The sequence below is a fragment of the Adiantum capillus-veneris genome, chromosome 8, assembly GCF_014529385.1.
Source record: "Adiantum capillus-veneris isolate H3 chromosome 8, ASM1452938v2, whole genome shotgun sequence".
Classification (NCBI taxonomy): domain Eukaryota; kingdom Viridiplantae; phylum Streptophyta; class Polypodiopsida; order Polypodiales; family Pteridaceae; genus Adiantum; species Adiantum capillus-veneris.
Window position 1 is genome coordinate 122,519,896 of NC_140938.1, and position 19,109 is coordinate 122,539,004.

General features: G+C 43.8%; 1 pseudogene; it reads right to left on the reverse strand.

Moving 5' to 3' along the window:
• Nucleotides 1–13,961: 13,961 nt before the first annotated feature.
• LOC147452877 (sugar transport protein MST4 pseudogene) lies at nt 13,962–15,883 on the reverse strand (annotated as a pseudogene).
• Nucleotides 15,884–19,109: the final 3,226 nt, after the last annotated feature.

The window sequence follows — 19,109 nt, forward strand, 5'->3', positions numbered from 1 at the left end:
TCCTTGGACCTCAATGTCTCAATCATGTGAATGGCTAACCAAGATCTCGTGAAGGGGTCCTTGGACCTCAATGTGAAAAGACGACTTGTCAAGCCTATGCCAAAAAAGGTTTGTTGCTTGCAGCTTAAGCACTGTCATCCCATAACATTGATGTTAGTTGCGTACAAAATCATTGCCAAGGTAGTCGCTCTTAGAATGGAACCCCTCCTTGACAGAGTCTCCTCATCAGCACGGGTTTATCAAAGGAAAGTCAATTATGACAACATATTGACATCAATGGTTGGCATTGAATACGCAGCCTTCACGAACCTCCAGGTTCTCCTAGGGCCACAAATTTGAGGACGAGAGAGGGATCAGATGTTGAAGAGTTTGTTCCCATCTCCCAATAATGGAAGCCCTGGCTATTTAGTCTTGGAACATAAAAGGATTGAAGACAAAAAAGAAGCATGCCCTCTTCTGGGAAAGGAGAAGTAAGTGAGTTGCTGGGCCATTCAAGAACATCATCTTGATGCTCACAGAGCAAAAGAAAATAGGATTTGGGAAAGAAGTTGGTTTTCTATGGAGAGGGAGTGAATACGGTTCAGTGGAGTCCTCTCTATTGTGGACAATGATCTGGAGCCCAAAGTGGTCCTTAATCACCCATCTGGGAGATCCCTAGGAGTGAGAATTATGTGGGCATATTAGCCTATCACTAAGTCAACGTTTATGGCCCTTGCAATGCAAAGGATGGAGACAAATTATGGATGCATTTGAGGGACTCCCCTATTGAAGGAGAGTGGCTTCTGATTGGGCACTTTAATATGGTGGAGAAGAGCAAAGATATAACTGGATTAGTCAGTCTGTTGGCAGGCTCTGAAAAAGCTAAATGGTTGGGTCTATGTGAGAAATGGGCTTTGATGGACCTATGGGAGGTGGGTCCGTGGAATAGAATGCTGAGATTCATGTACACAAGCCTTCAGTATGCCTGCACGGCTTCCCGCCTTGACAGGTGCTATTACTCTCACCAGGCTCATTTGGATCCCGTCGCTACTTGAAATGAAGATGATACCATGTCGGACCATTTACCATTACACTTGGAACTTAGGAAAGCCAATGGGGTGGGTCAGACCCCCAAGGGGAGTAAGAAGCTGCTTCTTATAAGGGCACACCTATCAAGGGCCCTTTGTTTAGAAGTTTTATGAAGAAATCTCTGAGGAAACTCAGTAAATATGTTAATCTTGAAAGACCTAAAGCTTGGGACCTCTTTGCTTGAGGTATCCAAAAAGCAATCAAAAGCTTGGGCCCTTGAATGAAAAAGGCTCGGGAAGAGAAATGAAAGTAGCTTGAAGAGGAGGTTGCTAATCTGACTTCCAAAAAAGTTTCTGGATTGGCCTCCAAAGAAAAACACATAAGGTGGATTGAATCGAAAGCCAACCTGGCTGGATGAGGAGGTCAAGAGGGTTAGACTAATACCCCGAGAGACCTTCCCCTAGCCAGAGACCGCTAATCAAGCACATTTGTTTGGGCCTTAAAAATCAAGAAAAGTTGCGGCACCATCCACTCGCTCACAGATGAGAATGGGAATGCTACACAAGACCAAGACAAAATGGCTAGTTTGATGCTCGATCACCTTAGCCAAATCATTGGACAACTAGAGACATGTTCTCAAGAGGTGGGTGAAGTCAGAGCGACCTTGCTCGAGAGTGTCAACAGGAAAGTCTCCCAACCTAAAGCCAATAGACTTGAAATGGCCTTCTCTCTAAAGATGAATGCTTGCTTGCTCTGTAAGCTCTTGGCAAGGAGAAATCCCCTCGTTGGGATGGTGTGACCACTATGTTTTGCAGGGAGTTCTGGGAGGACCTCAATGTCTTGATCATGTGTATGGCTAACCAGGATTTGGTGAAGGGGTCCTTGGACCTCAATTTGAAAAGAGAAAGCCCATCCCAAAACAGGTTTGTTGCTTGCAGCTTAAGCACTGGCATCCCATAACCATGATGTTGGTTGCATATAGAATCATTGCCTAGGTAGTCGCTCTTAGAATGGAACCCCTCCTTGACAGAGTCATCCCCCCTCATCAGCACGGGCTTATCAAAGGAAGGTCAATTATGACAACATATTGACATGAATGTTTGGCATTGAGTATGCAACCTTCACGAAGCAAGAGTGCATTCTGTTGTAGCTAGATTTGAACAAGGCTTATGATAAGATTGTGTGGTCCTTCATTGAAGATTTTATGAAATCATTGGCCTCCTGGCCGTGCCTCTGCGAGTTTATACACACTTTGGGTGTGGGTGGTCATTTGGAGCTCCTGTTCAATGATAGATCGAATTGTGGGCTCCTTTGAATCCAAAAGATCGATCAAGCAAGGATGCCCCCTAGCTCCGCTTCTCTTTGCTATTGGATCACATCCTCTATTAAGGATGCTCAAAGTTGCTGTTGAGCGGGGGGGGGGAATACCCCGGGAATACAAGGGTTAACTCTTCCCAGTAACAACTAGTTCCTGACCAAGATGTTTGCGGATGACTCCCGCCTCTTCTTGAAACCCTTCCCTCAAGTGCTCGTGAAGGCCCTTGAGATTGTGCAAACATTTGTTGTGGCTTCTGGGTCAAAGTGTAATATTGAAAAGTTGGGAGAGATATCCCTGACAAAAAAAGACTCTTTTGACCCATCAGGTTGTTATGGGGAGATTGTGTCTAAAGGTAGGATCTTTAGGCATCTATGCCCTTCCTTAGGGATGGACATTATGCACAAGCAAAGGTTCCAGTGGGTCCTTGAGAAGATTTAGAGGAAAATGAGAAGGTGGGAGCATGCTCCCCCTTCTAGAGTCAAGTTAGAGTGATTAACTCTTTTATGCTTCCTTATATTGCCTTCACTATCCTGCTCCTCAAAATAGCCAAATGCAACTGGAAGGAGTTTCTAAAACTAGTTAAAAGATTCTTATGGAGGAACAACACTAAACCTTGGCGCCGTGGCAATGGGCAAAGTGGGAAGGTATTGGTCAACTGGTGATCCAAGGTGGCCTTATAATTCTCAACCCCGTTGTTCATGTTGAAGCCCTGTGTGCCAAGTTTGTGGTCTCAATAGCAAATCAAGAACATGCTTGGGCTATCATGACCAAGGATATGAAAAAACCCTGAAAAGCCATCCATAATTGAATATCTTTCATGACCAGCTACCTAATTTAGTATCTCGTCCTGGAACGACAGTGGATAGTGGTTCCGTTTTGTAGCTTCATTCAGAGGTTCGTAGCTGAGCATACCCTCCACTTCCCGTTTTTCTTTGGAGTAATAACCACTTGAGAGACCCATTCTTATTCCTTCACTGGTGGGTAGATGATACCTACATCCAATAATTGATTGATCCCCTGCCAAAGGGCCTCCTTCTGTATCTTGCCTAGTCTCCTCAGCTTGTGAGCCTTTGGTCTACACCCTTCTTTAAGAACTATTTTGTGCTCAACTCCCTTGGCTCCTTGCAAATCCTTGTACTCCGTTGCAAACAAGTTGGGGTAAGAATCACAAAGCTGCACATGTCTGTCTTCTCCTGTTTGAACAAATCCTCACTCATCATACCTGCTACTTCCTTAACACCCAGAATATGAACCTATAGGTCTTTTTCTTCTTTTAGAATCCTCCATTGTGACACCAAATAGATCAGCATCAATCTTCATTATGTCATCTTCACTTTCCTCTTGATCAGTTCCTATATAGCCTTCATCATATGAAGTTTCCGTCTCATACTCGTAGCACGTAGTCGTATTCCCATCACGTCCTTAATCATCCTTTGCCTCCATAGAACTGATTTCATTGGACTTCAAATCCAATGCAACTTGCCTCCCTTTCTGTTTGTCAGGTAGGGTGAACACCTCATTTCCCTAGTCTTGCCTTCCCAAAATAATAGAATATGCATTATTGCCTGCTTTCATAACAAAAAAAATGATTAAACATTCAATACCCGTCACCTTCACCTTCATGGTGCCAATATCATTGAGACCTCTTGTAGAGTTCATCGAAGAAATCTTCAATCATATTTAACAAATACTCATTTATGGGCATGCACCTTTTGGAATGTGAAGGGGAATATCAAAGATAGATTTTAAGACAAAAGGATGCACATTAGTATTCAAGTTGACTAATAATTAGAGATTCTAAGAAAAGAAAAAGGCCAGTAACTACAAAAAATTTAAAATAGGATCGAGGGTGAGCAAGGCTTCAGCTTCTGCTAGGGTATTGCCTTGCCTACAAGAGCTCAGAGCGAGGAGGCTCAGGGAGTGGTCTATGGCAGGTGGTGTCTCCTTCAGATGCATGGCAACATATCGGCGGTGGTGTCGAGGAGCTGAATCTATGGAAGGAATTGGCTGCCACTTTCTTGTCTATACCATGCTTCCTCACCTACACCCAATTTTGTGATTCGGGGGCAGTCATCCTTCTCATCCTTCCCCTCTCTTCTCAAAGAAGAAATTGGTGGCCCGGTTCTTTGTGGACTTCTTGCTGCGAGTCTGCTCGTGGTAGGGGTCAACGTACATGGTGATGCCAATAGTGGCATTCGAAGACGCATGACCATCCTTAAGGCCTGTCTTGGTTCGATGGTCCTGGTTGGTACTCTGCAGTGCTGCATGATTTAGTGTCTGGTTTGGCTAGTCCTTCTGGGTATAAATCAACATTATGGAGGATATGTTTAGGACAAGGTGGTGGTAGCATCAACTCCTTGGTGGTAGCCCGTGCACTCTCTGCAGGTGATGTGGGGACTCGGGCCCCATCCTTGACACGTCTATAGTTCTGTGTGGTCTTTGGTGGCTCCCCTTTGGGATTTGTTGGATTTATCTTGCTCTTTTGGCTTTAGTTTAAGCTTCTTTTTGGTTGGGACTTGCCTCCCTGTTCGGGCAGTCATCTTTTTGTATCTATGGGTTGGTGATATGGTGCCCTAGCTCGAGTGGATGAGCAGGGCTTTTTGTATAATTTTTTAATTTGCATAATTTATCTCTCAAGGGGATCACTATGTATAAATTGTGTATATCGCGTGCGTTCAAGAAATATTTATTAAATTCCTTATCTATGAGTTTTTGACAAATAAAATACACCCTTTTTCTCTTCAATTTGTAATTTTTTTTCAATTCCATTTTATGGTACCCTTCTGTACGTGAAAATGTGAGAAAAAATAAGATTTAATAAACCCTTCTGATGATAGTCACATAACTACTAAGTGGCAAGTCCCCCTTGGGCCCCCCCCCCCCCGATCTATCTTCACTCACTATTGTGAGTTTTGAAAAAAAAAAGGCTTCAATATATTAAGTTTACACAAGTTTGACATTAGTGTTAAGCAAGAATAGGTTCTTTTTCCAAACTCACAATAGTGAGTGTATATATCTTAAACTAAAACAAAAAAATTACAACTTAAGCCATGCTCCAAACTTGCCATGGCACTTGCCAACAACCCACCAAGTCAAACAAACTACAAGACCAACCTATACATCAGCTGACAAACACTACAAGAGGCTCTTCATATTAGCGACGCTCACACAGCGACGCTCCAAAAAAAATTTCTCGGCGTCGCTATGAGCGTCGCAAATTTCTTTGTAAATTTGCGACGCTTATAGCGACGCTCATAGCGACGCCGGCTGGGGTAAAAAAATAACCGAGCGCGCCCAAAAACTCAGATCTCAGATCTGAGTTTTTCGGCGCCCTCAAGCAAGGAGCAGGTAACGCTCTCCCTCACTCTCTCTCTCTCTCTCTCTCTCTCTCTCTCTTTCTTCTCCACACACACACACACACACACGAGGAGAGAAAGGAGAGCCAGGTATGCTCCTTCCCTCTCCTCATTCTCATGTTCCCTTCCCCTCTTTCTCTCTCCCTCTCTCTCTCTCTCTCACACACACATACACACACACACATAGTGTTTTTGAGAGAGAGAGAGAGAGAGAGAGAGAGAGAGATAGAGAGATAGAGAGAGAGTACAAACAAAAACAAAAACGCGCACACACACATACATAAACAAAGAATGCACACACACATTGAGAGAGAAAAAGAGAGAGAGAGCATGCATAAACAAAAAACGCACGCATTGAGAGAGGAAAAGAGAGAGAGAACATGCATAAACAAAAAACGCACACATTGAGAGAGGAAAAGAGAGAGAAAACATGCATACGATCCAAAAAAAATGCACACACATTGAGAGAGAAAGAGAGAGAAACTAATTTAACGTCGTAGGAAACTAATTAAAATTAAAAGACCTAAAGATCTATCCGACGAGGAGTTGAACTCAAGACCTATTATTCAAGAGGGAAATGGCATAATCAATCTATCATACTTGGCATGGGTGATAGAAAGGTTATACCATTTATCTCTTTTTATTGGCACACACATCCACACACGCGCACACACACAAGAAGAAGAGAGTTATAACGTCGTAGGAAACTATCTTAAAAGACGTTAAAGATTAGGTTATATGTAGACTTACATTAAATTAGATTTAGGTTTATTTTTAACTAGATTTACGTTTATTTAAGCTAGATTTAGATTTACGTTATATTAGATTAGATTTAGGTCTCCATAGACTACGATGCCTGCATGAAGCGGGTGAAGAAATCCCTCAATGGAATATAGGGTATTGCTGCCTTCACTCATGGTGGGCTCCGTCGATCCAAAAGTACTGGTGAAATGTCTTCAGAAGATAGGGAAGAAGGTGGATCTTCAGGGCGACAAGAGTCACTACATCCCCGACACAATGACCATCTAGACAACCTCTAGTCATTAGACTTACGTTGAATTAGATTTAGCTTTATTTTTAGTTAGATTTACGTTTATTTAGATTTACGCTTATTTACGTTAGATCGAGTCCACGCAAGAATTACTTACGGTTTAGGGTTTAGAGTTAGACGAACATTGAAAAGATCTACTGTGAAAAGATGTTAAGATGAAGTGAAGTGCTACAGCTAGAGAAGAGGCAAAGGGGTTTTGTCCACTACATGCAGTATCATGTAGACGTGGGTGTGTAGATTTCTTGTACCCACAAATATAGGTATTGACCAATAAAGACGAGATTATAACCCGGTGGTTCTGATCTCCGTGCACCTCTAGACCGAGGTGTGCGGGGATTGGACATGACTAGAGAATGTGAGGTAGAGAGAGAGAGAGAGAGAGAGAGAGAGAGAGAGAGAGAGAGAGAGAGATAAGACGAAGAATGCCAATAGAATATTAAATTTGTTGTCCGGGTTATAAGTTTTTTATCCTCATTATGAGTAGCGACGAGGATGTGGGACCGTCCAACCGAAATACCTATCTCTCAACGAGGGTCTTATGTCCTTGTAATCAATGCAAGCATGCTGTGCGACGGACAAGACGTGTTTCTTTGCAGCACGTTCGCGAATTTGGCGAGTTCGATCCATCTATTATAGATCGAGTTGTTGCCAATTATAACTCGTCGGACTCTGACGCTGGCCAACAAGCAGCAATCTTGCAACCCAATAGACGTGTTCGCAGGCGCTTTGGTCAAGCAGCATATGTGAGGCCACAAGATGTAGCCTCTGACAGCTCGGGGGATGATCATGCAGAGCACATTCCCAACGAGGCAATGTTTGAGCCCGAGATTGATGAAATGATCGAGACGATCATGGATTCAGAAAGGCTTATCTATGATGATATGAAAAGTGAAGCCGATACGCCATTGTATAATGGAGCACGTATGTCTAGATTGAAAGCACTCCTGGTTCTTCTCAACATGCAGGCAAAGTTTGGATGGAGTGACACTAGCGTCACAGCGCTTTTCAGGTGATCTATTACAATTAGTTTACTTTAATAGAACTCTAAATGTATAATGATCTGATAGATTTTTACACGACTGTATCATATTTTTATGTTGTGTAGATTGCTGAAGGAGCATATACTACCAGCTGACAATGTGATGCCAGATTCCCGAGATGAAGCAAGAAAGATTTTGCGAAACTTGGGGATGGATTACAATTCTATCCACGCTTGTCCTCATGACTGCATTCTTTTCAGAGAGGAATACATAGACATGGAGAAGTGTCCGAAATGTGATTCCGAAAGATATCGAGTAGATCTCCACGGGACAAAAATTCCACAAAAGGTTTTGCGACATTTCCCTCTGCTTCCTCGCATCAAGCATTTCTTCGAATGTAAGTCCATGGCCGCCCTAGCATCATGGCATGAGGAGAATAAATCTTCGGATGGTGTGCTACGAATTCCTGCAGATTGCGTAGCGTGGAAACATATAGATGGAACATGGTCGGATTTTGCCAGGGAAGCTCGAAATTTGCGCTTAGGCCTGGCTATGGATGGTGTAAATCCATTTGGTCAAAGATCAACATCTTACAGTGTATGGCCCGTTGTCATCGTCAACTACAACATTCCCCCGTGGTTGACTACGAAGAAGGGGCACCTATGGATAAGCTTGATTGTGCCAGGGCAATATAAAGTGGGGAATATGGATGTGTATCTTCGTCCACTATTGGAAGAGCTACAACAATTGTGGATTGGCATAGAGGTGGTGGATATGAGCCGACACACAGGACGACGGAATGCTTTGATCAGAGGCATTCTAATGTGGACCATGCATGACTATCCCGGGCTAACAGAATGCTCAGGTGATCTATTGACACTCCTCACTCAGACACTGTAAATCTTGTTTTTTCCCATAGTTGATCTATTATCATGTGTATACATGCAGGGCTTCAAACAAGCGGATACAGAGCATGTGTCACATGTGGACCTAGACTGAATGCACGTAGGGCACCCTCACTGAAGAAGCAAATCTACGAAGGTCATCAAGCGTATCTTCCAGAGAATCATGTGTTACGCGACGGCTTTTTGGGAAGAGAGCCACCAAGGATGTCTGCACAAGCATGGTTAGAGCAGAAGGAGATGTGCGATGACGGATTGCCTCCAGGGATGAAGAGACTATCTCTATGGTACGAGCTACCATACTGGCCCCGACTCATGATCAATCACTTGCTCGATCCAATGCACATATTCAAGAATGTGGGTAATCTACTATGGGACCATTTGACCGGCAAGAAAGATACTTTGGGAGCCAGAGTTGACCTTAGAAATGTGGATCGTATGGAGCAATATTGGCCGCAAACAGCGTCTGATGGATCGATAAAACTCCCTAAAGCACCATGGATTTTCACAGGAGCCCAAGAACGCAAAGTAAAAGAGACCATTCGATCTTTGCGGACCCCCACTGGCGTAATGCACTCGCTCCGAACGTGTTTTACTAAAGAAGGAAAGCTTACCGGTTTGAAGTCACACGATTGGCATAAAATGTGTCAGGTACGTTCATAGTGGACTTTAATATCATTGCATAAAATGTGGACTTTAATATCATTGCTGCACATACTTTACAGTTTATTTTACCGGTTGCCATTGAGGGATGTTTGTCTCTCGACATCCGTAACACAATCTACAAACTTGCAAAGCCGGTGCAATGGATCTCACAAAAGGAGATCAACGTAGACTCCATACCATTCGCCAAAATAAATGCTGCCGAGCTTGTGTGCATGTTTGAGAAACATTTTCCTACTACAATGCTAACCATTCAGGTGCATCTTCTTGTTCACATAGTTGATGAGGTGGAAATAGCTGGCACAATTCATTCCAGATGGATGTTCTTCTTAGAGCGTTTCATGAAAACGCTTAAGGGATATGTGCGTCAAAAGGCACGTCCGGAGGGTAGCATGGCAGAAGGTTGGTTGGTATCAGAGTCCCTAGTGTACATTGGAGAGTGGCTAGACGGATTTGATAAATCCCGGGACACGCTATGGCGAACCATAGATGATGAGCGCATATCTGGGATTGTCATGTGCAATCTCGGTGTTGAGAAGAAGATGACGGAAGATCTAGAGGCTAAAATCAACCGATTTTGCATGCTTCACAATCCAGTGATGCAAAAGTGGATTTCACAATATGAGGATGCAAAGCAAGAGCGACAAAGGGCACGAATCGAGTGGAGACGGGGAAGACGACCACCGATGCACTATCCAGCGGTTCTGGAGAGCCTACCAACCTTCATGAGCTTAAGATGGTTGCACAACCAATTGAAAAGCGCACAACAATGCGGTGACGAAGTGAGTGAAGAAGAGTGGGAGTACTCTCGGGGTTGCGCGACCAAGGTAAGTTTGCAATGTACGACTAGCAAGTGACTTTATTTATAAACGTTTGAACAGCCACTCATAATCTTTGTTCGTTGTAGTATAAGTCATACACAGCAGCATGGTGTAAAGGTCGACATTTTAGGGTGGAAGGAATCGACAAAAAGCGTTTTACTCAAGATTGTGGAATCATGGCAAAATTTGAACAGTCTAGTCGACGACGTTCCTCTGATGCAGATCCTGTGGTGGCGGAACTCACTTACTTCGGCACGCTGCAAGAGATTTTGAGGATCGATTACAGAGGATTTTTTGTCGACTTGTTCGACGTGCAATGGTTCAAGATAATCATGGAGGGTCGCAACGCTACTGTGCGTAGAGGAGAGTCTGGTTTTCTTGAGGTGGATTCTACTAAGAAATGGACTGACCTAAGAGACACTTTCGTACTACCCGAGCATTGTGAACAAGTAAGTATGTAAATAGTTAACATCCCCCTTTTACAAGTTATGTGCTTGAAAGCTCTCATGTAAGTTATGTGGCTCTGGCAAGTAATATTTCATCCTACAAAGTCTACATCAAACTGGTGGTACGTCATAGAGGTAGCCCCTCGTAGTGCAAGGACGTATGAAGGCTACCATGTGCCAATCACAACGACATCAATGGAGGAGATCAGAGAAGATGCTCAATCAGAAGCCGTTGCGGTGGTGCCAGACGAGCATCAAGATGCTACTACTCTATATGGGGTGCATGCAGAGGAGCTACAAAATGAAACAGAGGATATGTGTTTAAACGGAGAGCTCTATATAGATATAGGAAGTTATGCTGAGTTATGCAAGGATGAGAGAGAGATCTCTTAAAGCCACAAATATTGTATTTGAACAATTTTGCTCCGTGTTGTAAAAGCTCTGGCTCTCTAAGTACCTTCCATGGTGTATAACGCTCTTTTCTACTCGCGCTCACATCTTTTGATTGAAAATTCTGAGTTTTCGACTTGCCTCTTCTATCACTCGATTCATTGCGTCATTGTATTTATATGCGTCATTACGTCATTGTATTTAATGGTCTTTGCGTCATTGTCACTCTATTCATTCAATATTAAGTTTAAATATTCGTGTGTTTAATGCAGGTATGGATGATGAGGAGTTTCTTTCTTCTTTGTCACCGCAGCAGAGACAGTGGTACGTGGAGCGTCATCGCTCTAGCGCATCATCGCGCGTTCCTACTCCATCCGCATCTCCCTCTCTTTCGGAGCATTCGGCATGCTCCGAAGCTTCGGCTTCGACGAGACGAGCTTCACACTCGTCTAGACACCGGCGCTCTAGTGGTGGCGGTGGTGGTTGTTGTGGGGATTCCGCCACCGATGCCTCCACACCGCCTCGTGTTCGACGAAGCTCTTTACCCTCCCCTTCTTTGCCCGCCCCCACACCAGCCACAACATCGTCATCTACGCCAGGTTTTGCACGGCTGACTGTTCCTAGAAGCTACACACCTCTACCTACTCCGCCAGGAGCCACCCCACTCGACACTCCTCGCTTCGGGGCCCAGACGCCGGTGGAGACACCTGACGTCCGTACCCCCATCGACACGCCGCTAGAGACCCCTGCCGGGACACCCAGGTTCACGCGTCACCGGCCAGAGGGCTTGCCTTACTCCGTCGACATCAGCGGCGGCATCATCATGGATGATGACGGCAAGAAGGTGATCTCGCGCATGCGTGGTCTTTGCTCTCAGCTGTTTAGACACTACATACTAAACAAATGGAGTGAAGTACCAAGTGATTTAAAAAACAGAGTCATCAGCATACTTCATGATGAGTTTCCCGTTCCAACACGGGATCAGCGCTTCAATGAAGACCCGATGAAGATTCGAATGCGCGAATACTGCAAACACAAGCGTTCCGAAGTGCAAAAAGCAATCAAGAATGGGTGGAACAGGCCAGATTGGCTGGCCAAAGAAGATTGGAAGAATGCGAAGAAAGCAGCGCGCGAGAATCCCGACAAGTGGAAGCAACAAAAGGATGCAGCCAGAGCGCGAGTAGAGGCAGGGAGCTCGCACCACTTGGGGAGCGGTGGATGGGCATCATTTGAGGCCGATTTTGTAAGTGTTTTCACATTGCTCTTTATGCATGTTCGATAGTTTAGGGTTTATGAGTTTTTTAGTTCTAACATAATGAAATCTTTGTATGTTTTGACAGTGGTCGATGACAGGACGTGATCCCACACCGTACGAGCGCGAGTACGCAGGCAGGAAGGGCTTAAACGCCCTGATGGACATTCTCAGTTCTCGCGGCGGCATGGTTAGTATTAGGTTTTACTTTTTTTTATTTTTTGTATTGTTTTATAAATGTCGTTATATGTTTATACTTACTGAAAGCTGTTTTATTGTCTTTTTTTGCAGAATCCGACAGATACGCCGCTTGGACACGATGAGACGTCTGACTAGACGACGTCAGTTTAGCCGTAGCTAGATAGCATTAGTTTAGGGTTTCTCATAGCTTATGTATCATGAGACGGATTTTATACGTCTCTTTGAACCATGTATATTATTACATTTGTCACCGCAGTTCCTTTTGCCAATCAATTCTTTATGCCTATGATGTTGTACAATTGTCATTATTACATTTGCCAATCAATTCATTTTGCTTATGATGTGTACAATTGTTAATTTTGCAAACAATGCGTCTTGTGGGTGACTATTTTGGGTCTATTATCTATCTTTCCACTTTTTTTAAAAAGTGAATCAAGTACAATATGGTTGATGGGTAGCAGGGCATTGAATGCCCTGCCACCAAAAAAAAATTCTCTCGGGCGTCGCTATTTATGGCTCTGTAGTGTCGCTATGAGCGTCGCTATAGTCTTCTGTGTAAACGTCGCTATATGCGTCGCTATATAGCGACGCTTCTAGCGACGCATATAGTGACGCTTATAGCGACGCATATAGCGACGCTCTTGTAGCGACGGTTTTAGCGACGCCGGGGGTTATAAAAACCCAGTGTATTTCCGTCGCTAACAGCGTCACAAGAGCACACAACCTCTTGTAGTGAAAGGGAGCCACCCTGACTGCGTTAAGGTTGCCACCAAGGGGAAAGCTTTGTCAGAACATTAAACCTCTCGACCACCAAGCGAGAGCATTAGGGACCAACCACTATACGAAGGAACTTGATGAATCATCTTTTCTTCCTTTGTTGCTTAAACAAACTAATAGTTTTGCCAATATGAATGATGAGGTCTATTTTGACATCTTGAGCATCGCTAGCAAGAATAGATTCTTAAACTGAGTTTATTTTTGCTCATCGAATATGTAGTGACGTGATCTCATTTTGAAAAGCTCCTTTTCTCAATGCAACTTTCACTTGGCTAAAAAAAAATATTGTGTGAATAATTGTAAATTTGCTTTGAAAAATTTCACTAAATCTCTATTCACAAAAATTTCAAACTGTTCGCATAGTATGTTTATCTGAGTGGGGACACGTGCATTCATCATGAGCAATCAGTACCCACCAAAATTTAAATTAAACCAAGAGGTATTTAAATCCAATTTCACAAAAAACGATTGTAACTTGCTTAAAGAAAACGGGTAGTTCTATCCATTTAAAAATTCATATTTTAAAGAGGTATTTAAATCCAATTGCAATTTGTTTTTTTTTTAATAAAACGATAGTTCTATTCATTTGAAAATTCAAATGTGAGCCTTGAGGGGATTTCTAATTATCAACGTGAACGCGCATTCTATGCAAGTCTTACTTGTAGTGAACTCCCCAAGTTAAAATTCCTGAAACTAGATGATAAAAATTAAATCCTAATGACATTATATCCGGATTTTTTTCATCAAAAAATTTACACTGCAAACAAAAACACTACTCAATGGCTTTTGACCTAAATTTATGTAAGAAAGCAATTTATTATTCAAAAGAAATACTAATATAGGGTGGCCTTATGCAGGGCAGCAAAATCTCAAGTATAAATGGTACATGTATTGTAATAAGTTACAGACTTGTTTGCAATGGGTGTTTATTCATGCATACCCATGCAATTTTGTAGCAAATGACCGTGGCACGATTGCTGTTCCTGATCACTTTGATACCCATGTGATGCCCTCGACAATTGGATGAGTTGCCTAGATAGGTGATCGCGGTGGTTGACATTCTCGATCCTTCACTATAGTACCCCAAAACCAATGGCTCTTCCATAGCTCTTGGACTCTGTCAAGCGGCACGCCTTTTGTCTCTGGTAGCAAAAAGAGTATGAATGTACCCATTATGGCAAGCCATGCTGCAAAGAAGAAGAAGATGCCAAACTGGAGAGTACAAAGCATAGAAAGGAAGGTTTGGGCAATGGTAAACTTGACAAGCATGTTGACAAAGACGGTAACACTTTGCGCCGATGAGCGTATCTCTTGAGGGAAGATTTCACCGGGTATAAGCCAAGCTAAAGGTCCCCAGGAGCCTCTGTAGACACCAATAAACAAGCACACGAGGAATAGCTCAAATATGCTTGACATGTGAGAGAGGCTTGTGGTGTTGTGTCGAAGGCCAAGGGCAAAGATGAAACCTATGAGGGAGATGCATAGAAACATGACAAAGGAAGCGACGGTGAGGATGGTGCGACGACCGGCGTGGTCGACGATGAATGTGGAGATGAGGGTGCCCACAAGGGCTACCAAACCGGTGAAGATCCCGGAATAGAAAGAGGCATTGCTAGCTAAGCCGGCTGCTTTGAAAAGGAAGGGGCCATAGAACATGATGGCATCGTTGCCGGAGACTTGTTGGAAAAGGGGCAAGGCTATGGCCATTACAACTTGAGGGGCGTATCGTCGTTGCAATAGCTTGGGGTTTATTCGCTTCTCGGCTTGCTGGGTGGCTTCCACGAGCTCTGAAAACTCGTTTTCCACGTCGTCGCTGCCTCTTAGTCTGGCCAGATTTTGTCTGGCTAGGGTTTCCTTGCCCTGCTGAATGAGATATGTGGGCGAGTCTAGCAGCACAAAGCTGGCTATGGTGAGAACCAGAGACGGCCCTCCCGCAAGGCCCAGCGCAAGCCGCCATCCCCAAGGCTCGTAATGTGCAGTCCAGTAGACAACAAGATTTCCAATGAAGATGCCTGCAGCTACGTTGATGGAGAAGATGAAGTTCATCGCTCCTCTGTACTTAGCCGGTGCAATCTCCGAAATGTAGAGCGCGATCGCCTGGCTCGAAAAGCCGATGCCCACGCCCAGCAGGATTCGACCCAGAAAGAGCATGACAAGGTTCTGAGCGGCCGCGGCAAGGATCGCGTTCGCCCAGAATAGCGCTGCTGACCATGCCAGCGTGACGACATGGCCGCGCTTTCGCGTGATGCGGCCTGCGAGGAAGGACGCTGTGAGGGCAGCGATGGAGGGGCACGAGCTGTAGAATTGCAGAATCTGGTTGTTGTACCTGCAGTAGCTGCTAATCTCCAAGGCTGTGCGCTCGCTGGCGAGGAGGACGCTGGGGTAGAAGGTGGCAAGAAAGCCTTCCATTATCGAGACACCGCCCGCTACAACGAGATCGTAGCCATACATCAAGCCTGCGCCCCCTCCCAGCACGCAGCTGACTACCACGAACGGGGTGAGCTTTGATGCAGACGCAGATGAAGATGACGAAGACGGCGTCTCCATCGCTGGGTGAATATTTTTCTTTCTCCTCGGAGGCTCTGTAAAAAAAGCTTCTGCCGCGTATAGACTTTTATTATTTAAGAGATGGCAGCCGCCGTACATAGATAGAATATCGATTATCCCTTCTTCCTGAATAGGGCAACCGGCAATGCAGGGTTTTACACCCACAATAATGAACTCAAACTCAAGATAACCTCTTTCACAATGAACACAATCGAATTGAAATCCAAGTGGAGCACAACATGGATAGGCGAAATCACTTGTGTGGTTCACAATGGTGTGAGATTGCTACCCTATGTGTTTGTAACTTTGTTGTACATGCTTAGTGGGGTACACCTTACAACTTTTTGATATGTACTTAAAGCAGCCCTTTCCTTATAGACAAACCGAGACGTCGCTTTCTCTCAACATTAGTCCTCCACGTCATAAATTTGTAAACTTGCATCCAATTGTTCCATTAATCCCATTTCGTAAAACCCATTAAATTTCTCCATATAGCTCCAAGGGAATCTAGGAATTGAAAAGCAAAACATCCCCCTTGTCGTCATCATGCGCTTTGTGTAGACCCCTCGCCTCGCCATTGCTCCCTCTACAAATTTCTCGCTCGCTTCCGTTTTGTTGGCTCCTACTTGCACTTGCACTTGTCAGAGTGCTTGCCATCTTTTCCACTTCCCTTCACCCACACTTGCATGTCTTCCAAGAGAAGCTCTAACTTTTCTTCGATTCTTTTGCCCGCTACTTGCAGGAAAAGTTCTACCTTCTCCCTATTCAAAGAAGCTTGTTCAATTTGCAATAGTTGAGCATAGCGTCACTCAAACTTTGTGAGAAGCTTTGTAGCAGAAATCCCTTCTTTACGCTTTGCAACCCAATCTAAGAAAGTTCTTTTGGTCACCCTCTCAGAGTCCTCCATAAAGTAGTCTTCCTTTAGAGCAAGCTTGAATTCCTCCCAATTTCTTCCATGAGCATTTTGAATTGCTCTAATACGATCTCTGATCTTTGGGACACAAACTAGCTCAAAACTTCGGATCATGCCTTCCTCACACACTCAGTTCAACTCCATTTCCTTCATATAATCTCTTAGATACTTTGTGATGTCTTTGCCATCAAACTGGTCAATTCTCTTCACAATAGACTGTAGTGCTTTTGTAGTTGAAATCTAGCTTCTTTTCGCTGCTTGTTGTTGTTGCATATACATGGCAAATGCTTGAAACATCTGCATGACTGCAAGATCAAAGTGCATCCCATGTGTCTCTTGATTTTCATCCATGGCTAACAAAGTATGTAGATCAATTCACAAACTCCCACCCCAGCAACTTCGCGTCGAGTTCACCAAAAATTTTGGAATGTGTGCGGTCTAGCTGGGAAGGTGCAAAACCTCTTGCTATGAGAGTTCGTGATGAGAATCGCAAACACTTTGTGAAAAAGCGTTTGTGGAGAATCACCAAGTACCCTCTTTCTAAGGGTGACTGAAAATCTAAGAGCGATCGTGACAGCAAAGTCACAAACTCTCTTTCCTATCGTGCTTGGAAATTGCTTGTTTTCGTAGTTGAGATTATGATAAGAGGATCACCAAACCACATTCAATTTCATTTAAAAAGACAGTTTAAAAACACTAAAGTTTCAAGCATGAAACCTCGATGCTCATATAAGCACAAATCTCAATCAAAACCCAAAACTCTTTCATGGCATCATGTAACCTCACCCCCAATTACATAGTCGTCAAACAGCTGAAAGGAATACACCGCGAGCTTCCACCTTCATGGCGATCATTTTTTGAATTTGCAGAGATTTAAGAGGTTCTAAAGTGAAGCCCACACACCATTTTCATAAGGGGAAACCCCAATTCACTCCCTCACTAGCTCAGATACAAGATCACGAAGAGGTGGGACTGCCCTACACATAGATTGAGCAACCATGGAAGAAATTACACAGTAGAGCAAAATTGCTGGTCTTTTCTATAAAAAGCAGCCCTCTCTCTCGTACCCGCGGCATTTTTAGCTGATGTGTCAATTTTTAGGCCATTTTTTCACTTTGGAGCAAAACTAGACCATTTTCAGCTCATTTTTTATACGAAAAATCCCAAACGGAGTCAGAAAAATCCATAAATCTGTGGGATCACTCGTATAAGCATAAAAAGCATAGATAAGCATCATTTTTTATCAATATACCCTTTTGGGACACTTTCCATGCAATTCTGCAACGGCGCCTGTTAGCTGTTATTTTTGGCAGTTTTTGCTCGCATCAATCTTTATAGGCGAGATGAGTGTGCCACCATGAAACACTTGGAATATGTACATTGTCAAACCAAATTAGCAATATTATCAAGTGAAAAAGCACGCAAAGGCGCCATATCCAGGGCCACGATTCCTTGGATAGGTATGCATATGATAGCGACCACCGCAGCAGCAGCTTTAGCATATATCACAATATGTACATTATTGTTTTTCTTTCCATGCATAGAGAAGTGTCAAAAGTGAGGTGAATGTTTTTATTTCACACTATGTATGTGTCACAGCATGACAATGTGTTACCAAAGGTGGACAATCTTGCAATTGGAGTGATCGTGAGAGCTGTACAAGTGCTTCAGGATGATTTTTCTCAAGGCCTCCATAATTAGTGTGTAAAATTAGTAATCTATGTTGGTAGCACACCCTTCTCACGTTGGTGCAGCGAAAGTGAGTCCGTGTTATGAAGAGGACAAAGCAAGGCCATGGGTGTCTATAGGTGTATGCCTTGAAGGAAGCATGCATGAAGGTCAAGGTCCCATAGGTGGATGCACGATGCATGTTTGTTGAGTTCATTTGGGCCTCGAGGGGGTGACTTAATGATTGTGTGACTATCACATGAGTGCAATAGAAGGGATTATTAAATTTGTTTTTTTTATCACATTTTTACAATACAGAGTCCTTGAAGTCATGTGATATACCAAGGTGCTCTGCTATGGGGCCTTTCAAAGGTGGCTAATTGGAGGGTGCAAAGTGCATAAATGGAAGTGCAAAGGCTAGTCTTCAAAGTGATTTATAGGCTGGCTTAAACGGTCTGTCAATTGAAGTTATATAACTCGCGTGAAGCTAGTTTGAAGAAAAAGGATGCTTTGTAGATTCTTGCCGAATTGGACAGCTCATAGCGAGTGCCACATGGAATACCAAATAAACCACATACGTAGTGAACAAAGGGGGGATAGGGATATAAGTATGTGACCGTGACCATTCTGGAAGTATCTAAAGAAGGAGAGAGGCCTCCTCCCCTCCCCTCACCATTGGCGATGCTATGTGTTGGTGCCACGCGCGGCGCAGATGCATGTGTGACGATTGTTGTGGCCGATGACGATTTTCTCGATTGAGGAAGCAGTGGCCTACAAATGTTAGTACGAGGCTTCCACAAGTTTGAGGTGATGTAG